Source organism: Anastrepha ludens, chromosome 2, assembly GCF_028408465.1.
Source record: "Anastrepha ludens isolate Willacy chromosome 2, idAnaLude1.1, whole genome shotgun sequence".
Taxonomy (NCBI): domain Eukaryota; kingdom Metazoa; phylum Arthropoda; class Insecta; order Diptera; family Tephritidae; genus Anastrepha; species Anastrepha ludens.
Window position 1 is genome coordinate 57097440 of NC_071498.1, and position 19535 is coordinate 57116974.

The 19535-nt window shown below is 29.4% G+C and overlaps 1 protein-coding gene across 3 annotated transcripts in view; it reads right to left on the reverse strand.

Moving 5' to 3' along the window:
• The window catches only part of LOC128871533 (uncharacterized), a 114846-nt gene that overhangs the window by 24082 nt on the left and 71229 nt on the right, over positions 1-19535 (reverse strand). The gene's annotated exons all lie outside the window — the stretch shown is intronic.

The window sequence follows — 19535 nt, forward strand, 5'->3', positions numbered from 1 at the left end:
ATTTAGATAAACATGACAACAAAACATAATACATATAACATACATCCATACATACATACAACCTAATGCATACATACCGTACATACCAACAACATAGCATATGTATATAAATAATTAGTGTGCGCGCAACCCAAGGAAAAGGGGCCAAACGCAAAAAATGTGTGACTACTTTTCACGCAGAATCATACCCACTTACATACGCGCTTAAGCAAGCAAGAAAAATCGGAAAACCAACGGTCGACAGTTACAATCTAAATCCCAAAAAGATTACTAAGTGCTCTTATCGCAGATTGCGTGCATATTTGCTGGAGGAAAAGACCGACAACTCCTCTTGACTATGCACTGTCGACGTCAAAAGAAAGCGTACACCATATAATGCTAAGTATTGACTATTTATTTATTAAATATTTTGAAATGTTATTAGTCAGATTGATAATAAAAAAAAAAGTATTTATTTATTTTGTAATTTCAATTATTTTTTTTACAAAAATATAGTTCATACTACAACAAGAAACATGTAAAGCAAAGTTTCGTACTTTGTATAAAATTTATAAAACTTCGGCAAATTTTCATTGACAATTCAAACTTTTTATTCAGAATTTTTAGAAAAATTTCGGGTATGCAGTTTTATATACAACTAAATTTTTGATATAATAAAATGCAGGTTTCAAGTGGTTCAAATTAGCTTTGCACAAAAATGAGCTATAAAATTTCATACTTTAACATTTGTGCAAATTTTCATACTTGAAATTTTTTCAGAAATTCTGTTTAAAAAGTTGGAAATTTTGATGAAATTTTTATTAATTTTTGCACAAGGTTTGAAAGTTTGCATTATCTGGGTTTTGTAGCAGTATGAACTATACTTTTGTATAAAATTAATGAAAATTAAAAAATAAATAAACATGTTGTACATTTTCCTTCGACGTTGACTGCAGATCGGGAGAAGAAGAGCGTCACGCTAGCAGCATACCTCCGCACGGCTTTTGTAGCTAGAGTAAAATAAAGAATTTTATTGCAAGTTGCTTGGCCATTTGCAAATATTTGTTCAATCACCAGTCGAAAAAAGCGTTGATTCTGACGTTCCCACTTACTTTAACATTTGTGCAAATTTTCATACTTGAAATTTTTTCAGAAATTCTGTTTAAAAAGTTGGAAATTTTGATGAAATTTTTATTAATTTTTGCACAAAGTTTGAAAGTTTGCATTATCTGGGTTTTGTAGCAGTATGAACTATACTTTTGTATAAAATTAATGAAAATTAAAAAATAAATAAACATGTTGCACATTTTCCTTCGACGTTGACTGCAGATCGGGAGAAGAAGAGCGTCACGCTAGCAGCATACCTCCGCACGGCTTTTGTAGCTAGAGTAAAATAAAGAATTTTATTGCAAGTTGCTTGGCCATTTGCAAATATTTGTTCAATCACCAGTCGAAAAAAGCGTTGATTCTGACGTTCCCACAACAGTCGGTGCTTCGTTAACTGAACGAGCCGAATTTATATCCGGCGAAGAAGTGGCACTCCAGCAGCATTTCCCACACATGTATGGAAAATGTTTATGCAACAACGACAACAAGCATCGATTTTGAAAAAAAGACTAAGCTGTTTCATCCAGCTTTTACGTATCAAAAAGTTGTCGAAGCCATGTTTTAAGTCACATGCATTTAATGGCATGGGTCACAAGTCAACGAAATTTTTGTATTACTGCATGAAGCATGTCGCAAAAGTTGCATATTTTGTGAAATGATTGCTTGCCATTTATTAAAAATATTCAGCGAAATATTTTCGCGGTGCTATTCTAGTGCTAGGTTATTGTGAATTAAAAGTGAAAGAAACCTTTCAAACTTGATTAGAACTTCTATGTGCTTTCTATTCGAAACTATTCAGAAGACAGTCGGTAAATGTTCTGCATCTTCTAAAGTAGCTACAGTTTTAAATAGAAAATAATAACTGCACACATTGTTGTCTTTTTGGGATTTTCGTACTGCATATACACGACTGCTCCATCAACGAGAAAAAAAAAAAACAAAAAAACAAGAAAGCAAAAATATACATACACACATGCGTATGCATCACATACCACTTACGCACTAATCTATGTATATCTTCACTCAACATACACACAACCCTCTTCAAGCTATTTAAATTAAAAAAAGAAGAAATTTATATCTTAACATTACTAGAACTTGCTATACACACACACACACTTCTTTCTATAGAACTCCGTTCGCAATCAGCTGTTGACGCATACGCTCGCTGCTTATTACATTTTCAAACATAAGTTGCTTAGAAAAACTTCAGTAAACCTGTATATTCATTCTGTATATAATTTCAAAAATTATAAAATGCATTCTAATACCACCATCTCAACTATGTTAAACAAAAAATTGTATTGAATTTGTATTTAGAGTGCTTAGTTCAGTGTTTTCTTTTATTGAATTTTAATCAAACTTTAGTTTAGTACTTAAAATGTATGAATATAATAAATATCGTAATTGCTTGCCCCATTATTTCTTGAAATTAATAATTAAAACAATACATGCATACATACATACATGCATATGTATGTCATTGACGCCTAATTGTAAAACAAATAGTAAGAAAATTAAGTGCGTATCCATACATACATAAATATTATTAACTATTGCGTAGTAGCATAAATATAAATGTTAAAAGCCGCTCGAAAACGAAGCGAAATTAAATGCATTCGATTTTGATTATTATTTTTGAAATAGATTTTATTTACTTATTATTATTATTAAATATTAAGTTGTAGTGCATTTATTAGTGCTGCTGCGCAGTTTTGCTTAGATTTGCACGATTTAATTTTTTATTAATTAATTAGTTGATTTTTATTTCGTTACTAGCAGTAGCATTTATTTTTTCTTGCCTTCTAACACTGATTGTACTTAACAATAAAGGATTCATCGTGTCGCCTCGTAAAAGAGTAAAATGTGAGCTTCTAAATTTTCTGCATCTAAATGTTGCTCTCGTTAGTTTGGCGTGTTTGCATTTGCTTAGCAACACTCTCGTTCGCTTAGCAACACATCTCATTGCATTCGCTTTGCTTGATTACGTCAGACACACAGTAATTGTAGTTGGCAACATATTGCACCGCACAATGTCGCGCAATATTGTTGCGGCATCCAATGTTGATTTACCCTGACAGCATTGCTGCTAATTCAATTTTAAACGCCCAAGGTAGAGTTGACGCACAGGAATGCGACTAGAATTTTTCTAGATACAGGGTGTCCATTTCAAATACTACTAACACTTCGCCAAAACGGCTTCGGCTACATCAACTTTTCAGTCCTCCAATGCCTAGCCGTTGGCAGCGGTAACTTGCTAGGATAGAGGGTAAATGGCAGCCCTCGCGAGTGGTTCCACTTGGACAAAAAATCAAAATACTATATGCAAAATTTATAAGTTAAAGTAGTATTTAATCAAAACTAATCACGTGATTAATTAAAAAAAGCAAGCAAATTTTATAGTAAAATTCTCTGAGAATCCAGGCGCCCAAAACTGCTCAGTACAGTAAGTCGCAGCAGAAATGTTGCTTGGCATTTGTGCACACAGGAAATGAGGCCAGCATTGAATTTAAGTTTAAAATTCGGCGTAGTGCCACTTTCTTCACTTGAGTGTCAGTCCTTCTTCATCATCTCAAGCGAAGGGCGTAGGAATGCAGAGTAAATGTTGCGCTTGGCGCTTCCCACGAACTAGCGGAACTACTGGATTTATATTCGACCAAGGATGTGTTAATCCAGGAATGTTTGCGCTGTTACAACGCCAATAATAAAGCTGTTAAAGCAAATATTGCGAGAAAATATAATTTGTTTTTCTTTTTTGATAAAAATATATTTATCTACAATGTAGATTCCATCCGTATATGAGCGCATCCGAGATCTTTTCTCATTAGGATCTGAAATTTTGATTTAAGTTAAAAAAATATAAGGTTTTTGCATTATAATTCAGTGAAATTTCGTATTTAATTTAAAACTTTGTTTGCCCTTAATTTTTTAGATCTTGCTTTTTTACTAATCTACCAGGCACGCTGTGAAATCCTCTTATATAAATTTGTATGAATAACACTCTGAATTAAAAGTGTTGGTACAAGTTATGCATTTTAGCAAGAAAAATAATTACATTTTCTTTAATTTTTTCAATATTTTTTATGCAATTAACTTTAAGCTTTTCAACGTAAAATATTTACGTACCACATTTATTAGGAATCACTAAAATGATTTGTAGTTTTTATTATAATTAAAAATAGTGTTTAAAGGTATTAATTGATTTTTGATTTTTTAATAATAATTTACTTTGTACAAGTAGCTATAAAACAAATATGATTACATACATGCACACATGCACACAAATATCATCGACAAGAATGAGGAAATTACAAGGCTCTTAATAGAAGTACATACTTACATTTAAATCGCTCATAACTAATAAATACTTAGTGATTAAAAAGTTATAATTTTTTATCGTCATAATTTGCCAAAATGTACAAATATTCTTTGACATTTCAGCAGCAAAAAGTATTACTAGCTTAATTTTGCGACCGTGCACGCATTGTGAGGTTAGTTCTGTAACAATCTCATTCATATATGATAGTGCATCGGTATGCCTCATTTGCAAACATTTAGTCCCAATTAAGAAGGGGTTTTCAGTTAAAAAAAATAAAAAATCTTTAACTCAATTCCCACTATCTGATGTTTGACAAACTGAAATCGCTTACTTTCTCTTTGCTTCCTTGCCCTGTCATGGCTTTGACCTCAACGGTATATGCACATTTATAATTTTTATTTTATTTTTATCATAAGCATTTGTGTATAATTTTTTAGTCTTATGTTTCTAAATTTGTTTCTTATAATCCTACATATGCATCGATTGCTGGCGTTGAGCAAAGATAATGTTTTTATATTTCGAATTTAGTGAACGAAGTATATTTTATCTTTATTTTTAAGTATTGAGTAATGAATTGCCATAAATACGGAAATATATTTTTTGTATATATTTTTTTCATTTATTTGAAGTCAAAAAATACGCTCAGTTACTGCTGTTTGAATCTGTTTTTAATACTATTAGTAGCCAGAATGCAACGTAGAAATAGTTTTTTGAGACACGTAAAATTGCCCATTTTCGGGGGTTATCGGTTTGAAATCTGAATGAGTCTGAAAGTTGATGGACCACACTTTGCAAAGCAAGCAATAATTATCTTCTGAAAGGCTGTATAAACAGATTACTAAAAATTTGGAGACCCGCTTTTATCGTTTTCAAGTTAACTACATATTTGGCAATAAACATTTTTATGCTCATTTCGTTCAAAATTCCACTTGTACGGTCGGTATGGTAAATATGTAGTTAATTTCAAGGCTTTACCTTGAGTTAGTATTTCTAAAGCAAATGCAAACAAATTGGGAAAAATAATAAAATAATAATAAATAAATAATTTTCAAATCTATATTTGTGACGTACGTTTTGGATTCACACATTAATACCATATTGCTTTATTAGCTGTTTACCTCTTTTTGCAAGTGGTTTAGAATGGGTTTTATTTTATTCACAAATATTTCATGTGAGTCCTAAAATCTCAATTTGAAAGTTTTAGTTCAGAAATCTACCTTAAAATTTAGTACTAAAATTGTATATTAATATTTTAGTACAAAATTTTTCGTACTAAATTGTATATTACAATAATATTTTAGTACTAAACTTTTCGTACTAAATTGTATATTAATTTATTAGTACTAAATGTTTAGGTACGATTTCTGAACTAAAACCTTTTCAAAAAGAGATTTTCGCCGAATATTAGTACTAAATACTTCATCACTAAAATTTAGTTCTAAAAACTCCAAATTAACTGAATAGCATTGATAAGAATTTGTCATAGTAGCACAATTTGAAAAATGTTCGAACATTGAATTAAGTTAATTGAGTTTGAGTACTAAAATTTAGTACCAAAATATTGATAAATAATTGTTTGAAAAGTTCCGTTCGAAAAAAAGTTTGTGTTAAAAATTTAGTTCTAAATTTGGAGAAAACAATTCATTCATTTTAATTTCAAATAAAATCACTTGATATATAAAATTTTGCTGAAAAATACTGGAGGTGGTTTTAATTCAGAGAAAAAAATTTGTATCAAAATATTTATAAAAACTTGTCCAATTTAGTACAGTTTGTTAGCAATTACTGGAGATTTCAATTTAAAAAGTTCGTTTCGTACCAAAATATTAATAAAAATTCAGACTAAAACTTTAAGACGATAATTTTGCTAATATTTGAAGTCGAGGCTTGAATGAAAATTTAGTACTAAACTTTTGCTGACAAAAAGTGAAGATTTTAATTTAAAGAAGTTAATTGGGTACCAAAATATTGACAAAAATTTGTTCTACAAACTCATTTCGAAAATTTGGCTCACATTGAAGTATTGAAGAAAATTGAATACTAAAACTTGGTTAGCAAGTTTAAGATTTAGTACAAAAATATTGATAACTTGTTTAATTTAGTACTAAAATGTAGATAAAAATTTATTCCAAAAGCTCGTTTCGAAAATTTTACTAGCAAATATTACTACATAGTATGCTAGTATACCTATGATATTAAAAGTTTGTGCTAAAAATTTAGCTCTAAATTTTCAGAAAATAATTCACTCATTTTATTTTCAAAATCACATCATTTTGGAATTTGAACTTAAAAAAACTATTTTAGTACAAATATTAATAAAAGTTTATTTTTAGAGGTCAATTCGAAAATTTTACTGACAATTAATGCCGAAGTGTTGATATAAATTTGGTACAAATACTGGAGATTGAAATTTAAAACAGTTAATTTAGTACCCAAATATTGGCAAATTCAAAATCTATTCGAAAATGTTTTTCATATTAAAGTATTCATAAAAATTTCGTGAGCGAATAATGGAGATTGTAGTTTAAAAAAAGTTAGTACCAAAATATTGACTAGAACTTGTATAATTCAGCACTAAAATTTTGTTAGCAAATACTGGAGATTTTAATTTAAAGAAGTTAATTTAGTACTAAAGTTTGGTACCAAAATATTTATACAAATTTGTTCTAAAAATGCAGTTCGAAATTTTTAATAGTAAATACTATCAGGATTTAATATCAAAAGTTTGTGCTAAAAATTTAGTACTAAAATTTTAAGAAAACCATCTTCATTTGCTAACAAAACCACTTGAAGTTCTATTTGTTAGAACATTTTTGCTGTAAAATACTATACGGTGAAATGGAAAGCTGACTTTCCTTTCCTTTTTTACGTATGACGGAGTTGAAAATGCCTAATGCATCATCAAAGCTACCGTCGCAACAATGGTATGTCCGGAGACTAAAACAATTCACCTCTTTTGGAGCCGTTTAAGCTATGTTTTGAGTCATTGCATTATCTGGTTATTATGCATCATTTGTGTGGAGTTATTCACAAAATAAGAATAAATATCTCGCCCTCGACAACTCTTGCACCACATCTCGCACTGCATTCATTGTGCGGGATAATTTGGCCAAAAACACGCCCACCATACTTATAAGGCTCTCGTACTTCGTATGCCGAACTTCTGGCTGTTTAACTTAGCTCTTCAAAGAAATTCAATGTAAATCGCTGCGTGAAGGCCGTTCAGAAAGTAGAGTTTTTCCTAAATGTAGTTTGTCGAAAGGCCATTGCTTTGAAAGCAGGGAATCAGACTTGATTCTGGAATTTTTTACGAGTAGCGTTTTTATATGACCATTATTTAGATAAGGGTATAAATATCAGACTATTGGCGATCGCCGTAGCCGAATAGGTTGGTGCGTGACTGCCATTCGGAATTCACAGGGACAACGTCGGTTCGAATCTCGGTGAAAACACCAAAATTAAGAAAAACATTTTTCTAATAGCGGTCGCCCCTCGGCAGGCAATGGCAAACCTCCGAGTGTATTTCTGCCATGAAAAAGCTCCTCATAAATATATCTGCCATTCGGAGTCGGCTTGAAACTGTAGGTCCCTCCATTTGTGGAACAACATCAAGACGCACACCACAAATAGGAGGAGGAGCTCGGCCAAACACCAAAAAAAGGGTGTACGCGCCAATTATATATACATATATTTATAAATATCAGACTTTCTACTTAAAATACAATATATTTCTTAAAAATGTCATCTAAAGGTTAAAAAAATAAATAGCAAACTAAAAGATTTATTTGATTATCGGCTAACCGGGGCCAGCAGCTCGTAGAATTTATCAGCAAAAATAATTTTCGTTCTGATATCAGTGATGAATATAGGCTAAAACATTTTAAAATTTTGGGAAGGGAATTGTTTCTAAATATATTCTCTTCGCTCAACGCTTGCCATTCTTAGCACCCTTTTTCGTATTTCCATTAGCAAAACATCTAACTTCCATTCTATCATTTAGTTTTAGTACATCTATAATATAAGTTGAATGTAATCGCACACATAAACATACATGTGGATGTCTAGACATGCATACAAACATACGCCTTAATTATCAAACTCATCCAATCATTTACAAAGTATTTTTTTTAATTGTTTTGTACTAACGTAGTTGCAATTTTTGAGTTAGTTGTTTTAGAGAAAAAAACATATTTTTCAACAGCAAATACAATTAGATGTAAGTACTACCAAGTACACTCAAAAAACAAAAAGTATATTGAACCTGTACGCATGTTTATTATTTTTTTCTTGCTTAGATGTAAACAAAAAATTATATTTTTAGTACTTAGTTTGTATGTAATATTTAGTTTTTACTTCTTACTTTTATAGTTTTTCACCAAGTATTTTGTTGTTTGAATTGGAATTTTGATTTGATTTGATTTTAGTGTTCGTATATTTTTAGTTTACTTCAATTTCATGCATTGTACATATTTGAATAACTGTTTTTGTCGAATAAATTTTAATAAAAAACAAAAAAAAAACAAACAAAAAATCTACATTTATTAAATCTACATAAGTTGTAATTGTATTCGATTTGGCAAAAGTACATAGATACATACATACATATTTCGTGCGTTATTACGTATATACAAGTACCGTATATATATATATTATATATTTGCATTCAAATTGAATTGACAATTTATTATTACGCCTATCACATATACCTACTACATACATATTCTATATATATATATACATATATATGTATATATAAATATTAATTAAGCAGGAAATTAATAAAAGCGAAAATGTAATTTGTACTGTGTTTTTATTACCTACTACAAAATCGTATTCCTGTAAATTTGCGTAGATTGTTTGGTATTTTATTGAAGTACAAGTACGTAGTTACATACATACATACGTAATCAATCCTTTAGATATGTGCTGACGGTCTTTGTCTACATATGTACATAAATGATCGTACATATTCGTGCATACATATGTTGTTGTCTGTTTGGCCTACTGTATATTTTAAATATTAGCTGTTGTTGTTGTGTTGTTGAAAATTTGATTGACATTTAGCCATTTTCTCTTAGTATTTTTAGTACCAAAAAAACAAATTTGAACAACCAAATTTGAAATTTTTGTATGATTGATTCGTAGTAACGTTGCATATAGAACTGTTTATTTCGCAGCTAAACTCCAAAAGGTAAGTGTTTGATGAAGTACTATTTATATACATACATAGATACATGCATACATACCTATGTACTTAATTACTTAGCTGTAGAGGCGGTGGTACCCTGACCAACAGTCAATCAACCAAAGAATCGAATCACATAGTAAAAATGCAAACCATCGATTTGTAAATTATTCTAACCTCCTGTTTTGCGTATTTCCTAAATTATGATATTGTATATGTATTCCCTTTTTGAATGATACAAAAAAAAAAAAAACAATTTAATTCTATTTAGCACAGCTGCCCGCGCTGTCTAGTAGAGTGGTTCAGTGGCACAGTGTTTTGTAACGTATTTGAATGGCGAAGGCGGAACAATGGAAAATTTGGTGCGCATGCCCGAAAGGTTATCTAAGAGTAATTCGAAAAGCATACACAACTACATATGAGTGGCTCAGTGCCATCCTTGCCTAAGCCTCAATTTAGTCATTTCCTAATAATTAGTGACAAAGTTAATAGATAATTAAAAATTAAACAGCCTTTTTAGGAAGGTTTGAATCATTTAATTAGATGCCAGCCTTGTCTCGTTCAAAAATTAGGGATGCGCAACTTTAGCACGGATAGTTTGAAGTATTTTTAAGTAGTGTCGCATAATAACTCCAAATATGAAATTTTGAGGGTTAGGCAAGGATGGCACTGAGCCACTCATATACAAACAATTGTGTAAACTTTTGATAAAATAACATTAGCAGACTTAAACGCTCTTCGTTTTCACAGCAGGACCAGGCGCAATAAACCGAATCGAAATAGCGTGACTTCATAAACACTTTAATCACTTTTATTTCCAAACAAGCAGAAGTAATGGTGCCCAATATGCGCAGTGTCAGCTCGATTATGATTTCCAACTAAGTTGCGCGAATTGTTCACTTGCCTACTGAAGTTTAAGAACAAAACGACTCGTATTGCATTACTGCGTTTATCAAGTCATTCAAATTTCGTATTGCCTTAAAAGCCAGTAGAGCGATTGCATTCATGTTAATTAATTAAAGTATTTTGGACATTGCTGTACATTTTTGTGTAAATTTGTGGGCGTGCGTCTAATAAGAAGTAAACTGAAAAAGTTTTGAAGAAAAGTTAATAATTTTGAGATCTATTCAATGCTGAACATTTTGGTATCGAGTTTTACAAAGTGAAATGTTTCAGTTCTTTGAAATATTTTTATTAATTTTTTATACTTTTTTTATTTTTTTATACAATTTTTTATTTTGTATAATTTTTTTTTATCAATTTTTTAAATATATATTTTTTACTTTTCTTTACAATTATTTTTTACTTTATTTTAATTTTGTATAATTTTTTTTTTTTAATTTTTTATAATTTTTTATAATTTTTTTCATGTTTTAAATTTTTTTATTTTTATTTTATTTATAATTCTTTTGTTTTTTTTTATAAACTTTTTTGTTTTGTAAATTTTTTATTTCGTAAATTTTTGTTTTTAATTTTTTAAATATGTATATTTTAGCTTTTAATTTTTTTTCTTAATTTTCTGTACAATTTTGTTTATTTTTTATAATTAAAAAAAACGAAAATAAATTTCAATATTTTATATTTAAATTTTTTTTTTAGTTTTTGTTTTGTAAATTTTTTATTTTGTAAATTTTTGTTTTTAATTTTTTTACAATTTTTTTTTATTTTTTATAATTAAAAAAAAAAAGAAAATAAATTTCAATATTTTTTATGTTTAAAAATTTATTTTTTTAATTTTATATAAATTTTGTTTATAATTTTTTATAATTCCTTTTTATTTGTTTGTGTTTTTTATAAGCTTTTTTATTTTGTAAACTTTTTTTTTTTATTTTTTGTATACACAGTTTTAGTTTATTAATTTTTTCTCTCAAATTTTTTTTTAATGTTTTATAAAAAAAATTTTGTGAGGAAAAACTTCTCAAAAAAAAAATTGTTATATGAAAAGCTATTTTTTTTATTTGAATACAACCCGAAAAATTGTCGCAATCCCTTTATGAAACTTTCATGGATACTGATCATAGTTTCGGCTATTATTAAAAATATAGGAACAAAAATCTTAAAATCTTAATGGTGGTTTTTCAAAAACAAAGTAAACTGAAACAATTTTGAAAAAAATTTAATAATTTTGCGACGTATTCATGGGTTCGGATATTTTCAAAATTTTGTACTTGTTTTTAATTTTTTAGAATAAAATATTCGTTTCAAAAAAATTTCAAATTTGCTTGAGAAAAATTTTTTAATTTTTTTTTTGAAAAAAAAAATTAAATATTTTTTTAGAAAAAAAAAGTTAAAGATTTTGTTTAGAAACAAAAAATTACAATATTATTGTTTTTAGAAAGAATTAAGTTTGGTTTGAGAAAAAAATATTTTTTTTTAAAAGTATGTTTTTTACCAGAAAACTGTTGTAAAAAAAATGTAAAAATGTTATGAATAACCGAAGATATTTCCCTTCAAAAAAAATTAATACCAAAATTTTGAACAATGAAAACATCTCAAAATTATACAATTTAAGCCCAGCCTATAAATAAACCAATTTCCAAAAAAAAGTGCGACAATGACCAAAATACTTGCATCTCTTGGCATGGAATCGCGCAGTATTCAACTGCTGCGCAGGCAAAAAACCCTCCTTCAAAGTAAGTTGCTTTGTCTAAAGTACACATAAATATTCATTGTAATCTCATTTTACCTACTTGCATACGTACTATTTATAATAATTTATACTTAAACTTATAGCTCTTTAAACCATTAACTAGTGTAGATTTTGAAGATAAAAATAAAAAAAAAAACAATTGGAAATTTTTGAAACGTTCATTGATGATTTAGTTTAATTTTTATAAATTTGAACAAATGTAGTTATTTGCCACTAACATTTTGTTGCATAATTTTTTGTTGTTGTGTACAAAATAGTTTTATCTGTAAAGTAAATATTTATACCATTGTAAGCTTCGAGCTCTTATTATTTATTTATTTAGTTTTTTAGCGAGATTTTTGTAAGCCTTTATTGTACTTTTTTTAGTTTTTAATATAGTTTTTGTAAAGCATATTTAAATTTTTTTTAGTTATTAAAAAAACCAACAATCATTACGTAATCACTAATTCAAAGCCAAAGACATTTCACAAACGTCACATGGATGTACCTCAACTGACGCTTTCACCGACATTCACTTGACATTCCATTTTTTTTTAGAACAGTATGCGGTGGTGCGTAAGATATTTACAGAGTTTTGAAACTGGTTCGATATCAAATATTAATTTACTTTTGTATAGTAGGAGGAACGAAAATTGATGCACAATAACCCTTTAATGGTGCACAATAACCTTTTTCTTTATCATATTTTTGCAAAACAAAAGTGAAATAATTAAGTTTAACTAAAGAAATGTTCACATTCTCCTACTTGGATATAATTCTTCATAACAATTTTTAACTTTTTAATTAGAATTTCTGGAGAAATTTCGGGTAAGTGGGTCTATATCCAATTAAATTTTGAGGCAATAAAGTGCAAGTTTCAAGTTGCTAAAAATTCGCATTGATTTTTGAAAATTTTTTTTCGGTCGTTGTCTTGTGCTTTTTTTGCATTAGCGAAAGTTCAATTTTGTTTTTATATGGAATAAACTATTCAACACCGTCAGCAAAAAAATTCAAACCATACATACTTATAATTGTGCTGCTTGAAAGAGTCGTGTCCCCATTTTATTGTTTTTTCCACTTTGTATGTAAACGATGTAGTGCTATTTTTGTAATTCTCAGTGCAAGCCAGAATACTCAGTTTTTAATCAAATAATGAGGAAAGCCTCAGTAGCTAGCTTCCCTTAAAAATGTGCTATTTGTAAATTCTGTTTAAAACTAATTCTTGAAAAATAAGAAAAGATGATGCTAAACTTTAAAGCTAAGACTTAAAAGATAAACTTAAGACGCATTGCGATTACTTGAAGCACTAAGATTCGGCAATTAGTGCAGTAACTCGGAATAATAAGAGCATATACATACATACACACATAGGCTTGGAGAAGAAAAGCGCTTATTATTATACTATCAAATAACCAATAGTTACACAGTTACAATATAGTTAATTTAATTTTCACTAAAATGTCATTCCGAGAATTTGCAATTTGTATCATTGCGTGTTTGAAAAAAAAAAAAAAATATCTTGCTGACGACTCAATACTTTCACTTTAGGATCAAAATTCTATCCCATTGAATCAATTGGGAGTAATTAGGATCAAAATTGCCCATTCCAATTACTCAGGGCAGAATCTATGTTAACTTTGTAAGCATGCACGATTTCTATCCACAATCAGTTTAGCTTAAATGGTAGCCTCCGAGAAGATGAAATTCACCTAACTAATCAAACGAATTTAATGGAATCTCTGCATATTAAATTTTTTATTTTTTTTTTCAATTACAACAAATTCGAAAATCGTTAGATTGAAAAAAAAAAATTCTATAAATTTAGCAAAAGTTTTATTCCCAGATACATTTTTGCCGAATATACACCTTGGTCTCTGTAGGCTTTTGACTAAACAACTTAAATGGACTTAGAGTCTTCTATACGACAAGCATTAAATGGCTGCGTTCTTGGAAAATATGGAGATTTTTTTAGCATTTAAGCGCATAGCTCAAGGATTTATCTACAAGAAAAATATTCCACAAAAATTTCAAAAAATTTGTTTTGCCAAAAAATTGTACTTATTGAACAAAACGCAAAAAAATACTAAAGTCAGATCAATTTTTTCGTCAAAAATCTATAGAATTCATGATTTCATAAGGTTCTGTTTTTTTTTTAATTCTTGAATTATTAATTTTAATTTTATTTATAAAATTATTTTAATTCCATGTTTTACTTACTCATGTGTACATATTTTTTATAAATTAAAATACAAAATAAAAAATTATTGTATAAAAATTAGTTTTAGTTTTGTGTTCATTTAAAGAAAATGTTTTATCATTACTTTAAGTTTTAAGGCCAAAGTATCGCCAAAAACTGGCTCCAAAGTGAAAATAAACCTTAAATACAGTTAAAAGACGAGCAAAAGCCGTGCATCAAATGATCTCGTATTATTTAAGCTGCAAAACAAAATTTTTGTTTTAATTTTAAGTTTAATAAAAATAATTATCAATTTAAAAATTAATTTAAAAAAAATTAGGCAATAGTAAAAAAAATATTTAAACTATTTTATAAGCTTATACACACCTTACAAACAAACATTCATACATAAAATTTATTTTACTGTCATTCCATTTAAATTTAAGTAAAATTAAAAATTTGAATAATTTCAAAAAATAAAAAAAATTTTTTCTTAAAAAATGTCTATTAAGCATTTATTTTATATTGTTTCGCATAATTTAATTTTTCAAATTTTATTTCAGTTGAATAAAAATTCGTTTTCAAATTCAAACTTTTGTTGGTGTGCTTTGCTTTGTTCTGTTTCTAGTGGGCTTAGCATTTTTTTTAGACATTACAAGTAAAACAGAAGTCAAAAGCTCTTTTTTCCCCCTGCAAATATTAAATATATATTTATACTTATATATGTAAACCGTATGTTTTGAACGAAACTACCATTTCTCTGTCATTTTGGTTGATAGCGCATACAATTTTTATAGAAATGGATGCTCAACATTTAGTAAATTTTTGGTTATTTTCTATTCACATCACCCCTATCATTTGTTTGCTGGAAGAACGCCATAACTTAAAAGATCAAAAATTAATAAAAAAAGCGTGAGCAAAAGTTTGAATTTACGATGCCTCCCTAAGTAAAGTTAAGAGAAATTCAATGAACGCTGATTAACGGTGTGATGTGGCCATACCTCTGTAATCTTATCACCATAGATGTGAAGGCATATTTAGTAGAGTGCGGAAATGTAGAGTAAAAGGTAGTTATTCTTTTATATTTAAAAAATGTTACTTTTTTTTTAATTCGGTATTGTGTAAGATATAATCTGTGAGGAACCTAGACCCTTCTTATTTTCAAATAATTCCTCCAAACGGGAAGCCATTCAACACCCACTCAACAGATTCGGTGCTTTCTCGTTCGGTGCTTTCTAGGGCGCATAAGATTTCCAGATTTTGCAGAATTTAGTAAGAAATTACTGAAAATGCCTTTCAGGGGCAAAACTCTTCTAATTGAGAGTAACTCAGGCACTCTCTCTGTTAAAAATTGCCGCATTTACTGCTTGAACAGAATTACAGTGGACAGCGGAAAACTGGGTGACGGGTACCCGCTATCCAAGCTAGAAAACATTTAATAGCATTAAATTGCAAATAATTGCGGCGGTGATGAATTTCTTGGCGTCGGTTATGTTTACGGCAGCAATTTAATTAGATTCATTTCTATTTTCTCCGACGGGTTGAAGACTCAGGGGAGCTTTTCCGAATACTTGATGACAATTTATTTCTTCACAAGCAACATCAGGCAAATAACAAGCAAATAATATTCGATTTGAAAAATAATCAATGCAAATTATCAAAAAGAATGAGAAGGAAACTGTTGTTTTTTAACAATGAGCTTCAACGAGTTGCTTCACAAATATAGCAAACGAGAAGATTTCACTACAAAATTAATTTTTTTATAATCAAAAAATGTCAGCTGAAAATCGGCCCGTTGCAATTGTGTTAAACCTAAACCTATCGAATTTTCCGACGGAATTGGATTAGCAGATCACCACTCGTCAAGTCGTCACCCGCTGTCCCGCTGCAATTTTGTTCCTGGCCTTAGTTCCAAGTTTTCTTCTATGAAATTCGTAAAAACTAACAAATGACGAATAGAGTTGCCTTTGTAAACCATAAGCAAAAGATCTGGGGCGTAGCATAAAATTTATTTTTAGCAAAATGGAAACCAAAAACGAAACATTTGAAAATTAAGAAAGAAATTTTTCTTATTTGAAATAAATTTTTTATTGTTTTCATACATTTTCAGCCAAATACAATAGTTGTGCCACCCATAAAGTTTCGGAAATTGTGAGTCAAATGCACACAAATACCGAAATATTTGAAGTAATATATACAAGGTGGCGCAAAATTAATCATCCATTTTTTTTTCTTTAAAATTTTTTGACTAAATAAAAAAATGCTTGACTGATGGAAGTACTTATTTTGACCTTTACGCACTACATAGCTTGTCTGTTTGTGTAGAGCAACTACCCAAGTGTCAAATATTATTGTAGTACGTCGCCACTTGCAAAAATGATACATTTTCCGACAGCGTGATTAATTTTGAGCCACCTTGTATGCTTAAGGATATTTCATTGGCTTTTTTGTATAGTCTTGGGCATAAGAATTTCAAAATTTTATAAGAAAACCGTTTGACATTTATACATCTACTTGCAGCAAAAGTTCTTTCATATCCATTTCTCCCGATTGCTCTCTCGTTACGCGTCTCTTGTGAGAGTTACTTTGCTATTTGACATATTTTGGTCCGAAAATCGCTGGAACGCGCCTAACTATTATGGAAAATCTGAACAGCGCCAACATTTTAAAATCGAAATAAACCATATAAATATTTACCCAAACACACACACACACATGCATACATACATACAAATGTATAATAAAATATTTGTTTTCGTCATTTAGAGATATTCGTTTGTACAAAAGCCAAAAATAAAATTAAAATAACTAATTTACTATATTGTGAAGTAGCTTTGAAATTTATAATTATTAGTTTTTTTCAGAGAATTTCGAAAAAAACACTGTTAGTTTGTTTTTATAGTTCAAGTAGTTTGTAGTTTTACGTGCAGTGATTCCCCATCTAAGTTTGTGATGAACTCATATGCATACATAGATAGAAATGTAGGTGCAAGCAACGTAAATTTTCAATATAAATACATACATTTGTTTTTGTACAAGGTGGCGCATAATTAATCATCCAATTTTGATTTTCAATAAATTTCTTACTGAATAAAAAAACATGCTTTTGAGTGATGGAAATCTTTACTTTGGACTTTGCATACTGAAGTTGTTTAGTCCACGAGTGTCAAATATGATTGACGTATGCCGCCATTTGCAAGAATTGTAATATCTTCCTATAGAATGATTAATTTTGCGCCACCTTGTATATTTAATAATATATTTTATAACCTTTAACATCTAGCCGAAATTTCAATTTACATACATATCGCTCGTTTGCTGAAAGAACGTCATAACTCAAAAAGTCAAAAATTGTAGGGAAATGCCTACAAAGTTTTCCATTCACTATGCTTCTCTAAATAAAAGTACAGACACCTTTTCATCCAATGGAATGCTGTTCATATACAGCGTGTGACAAATGACATATTTTGACCAGTTTTGACTAGTTTTATCTTTGTTTATAAAAGTATAGCTTGCGTGCGGCCGCCGTAGCCGAATGGGTTGGTGTGTGACTACGATTCGGAAGCAAAATGATAGAAAAAGTTTTTTCTAATAGCGGTGGCTTCTCGGCAGACAATGCCAAACCTCCGGGTATATTTCGACCATGAAAAAACTCCTCATAAAAAAACATTTTACCGTTCGGAGTCGGTTTAAATCTGTATGCCCCCCATTTGTGGAGCAACATCAAGTCGCACACCACAAATAGCAGGAGGAGCTCGACCAAACACCTAACAGATGTGTACGCGCCCATTATTTATTTATATAGCTCCCTGTCAGCTAGTAATATGCCATATAAATCAAAGTCTCAAACTAAAAAAGTTGGAAAAATTCCACAAACTTTCCACCTCAATTCGACGATTGTTAACTAGAATTCCTGCAAAAATTTTTGGTATGCAGTTTTATAGCATACTAAATATTAGTCTAACGAAGTGCACGTTTAAAGTTGCTGAAAAATCCCGTTGCTTTTTGATATTTTTTTTTTCTTATAACTTTCTCCATATAACGAATACACTAATTTCTTTGTGATATGGAGCAAATACGCAAGACCGCCAGAGAAAAAATCAACGAGTCTTTTCAGCAGTTTCAAACTTGCACTTTATTAGATTAATATTCAATTAGCTACAAAACTGCATACCACACATTTTTCTAGAAATTCTTATTGAAAATTCTAAAAATGTAATTTCTGAATTTTTTTTTTAACTCTTCTTGTATTTATTTCATGGGAATACATAGCTTGTTAAAACATTTACAACCTATTAAATCTTTCGTGACGATGAAGTAGAGATTTCAAATAATCTATAAATTAGGTAAATTATTTAACCAATCATGCGAGCGGGCCCCTTATAAGGAGTCAGGGCTAAAGCGTCGGCGAACAGCGCTTTACCACTGTTTTGTAATGATTATTAAAAAAAAAAAAAATAAGCGCAAGTGGGTCACGGAATATGCGTACATACATTTGTATATCGTTATATGTACATTTTTTTACACAGCGCATGAGAAGAGGTGGTGATCATTTTTTAATACTTATCTTAAACAATTTTTTTGGGAATATTACACTCTTGCAGCGAATGAGCCATATGTACATACATACATACATATTATATATTCAAATTTGCTTTCAGCTTTAGTTACCTGTTTGCCTATGATTAGTACTTTATTAGATTCTTTAAACAAATATTTGAATATATAAATACATACATACATACATACCCACAATAGAAATAGTATTTTACCTGCGACTTATGTGAATAATAATAAATTTACTTGTTTTACCTTTTTTGAACGTAAGCAAAAAAATGTTGTCTTGTGCAAGTAGCAAGAAAATATTTCAGCAACAGCAAATAAAATAAATAAACATTAGCAATCATTTTATTATGAGATGATTTAGCACTGCGACCTGAATGAAAGATCTATGTGCACCCTTCATGGATAGAAATTACACAAAGCAAAAAGCTAACATACATACATATATTTACATCCCCATATACGCATACAAATGTATATATACATATTTACATTTGTATACATCCATACACACATGCATATATGTATTTGTAATTAGTAGTAAAATGTTGACTAGGCATAGCAAGAAAGGTTTCCA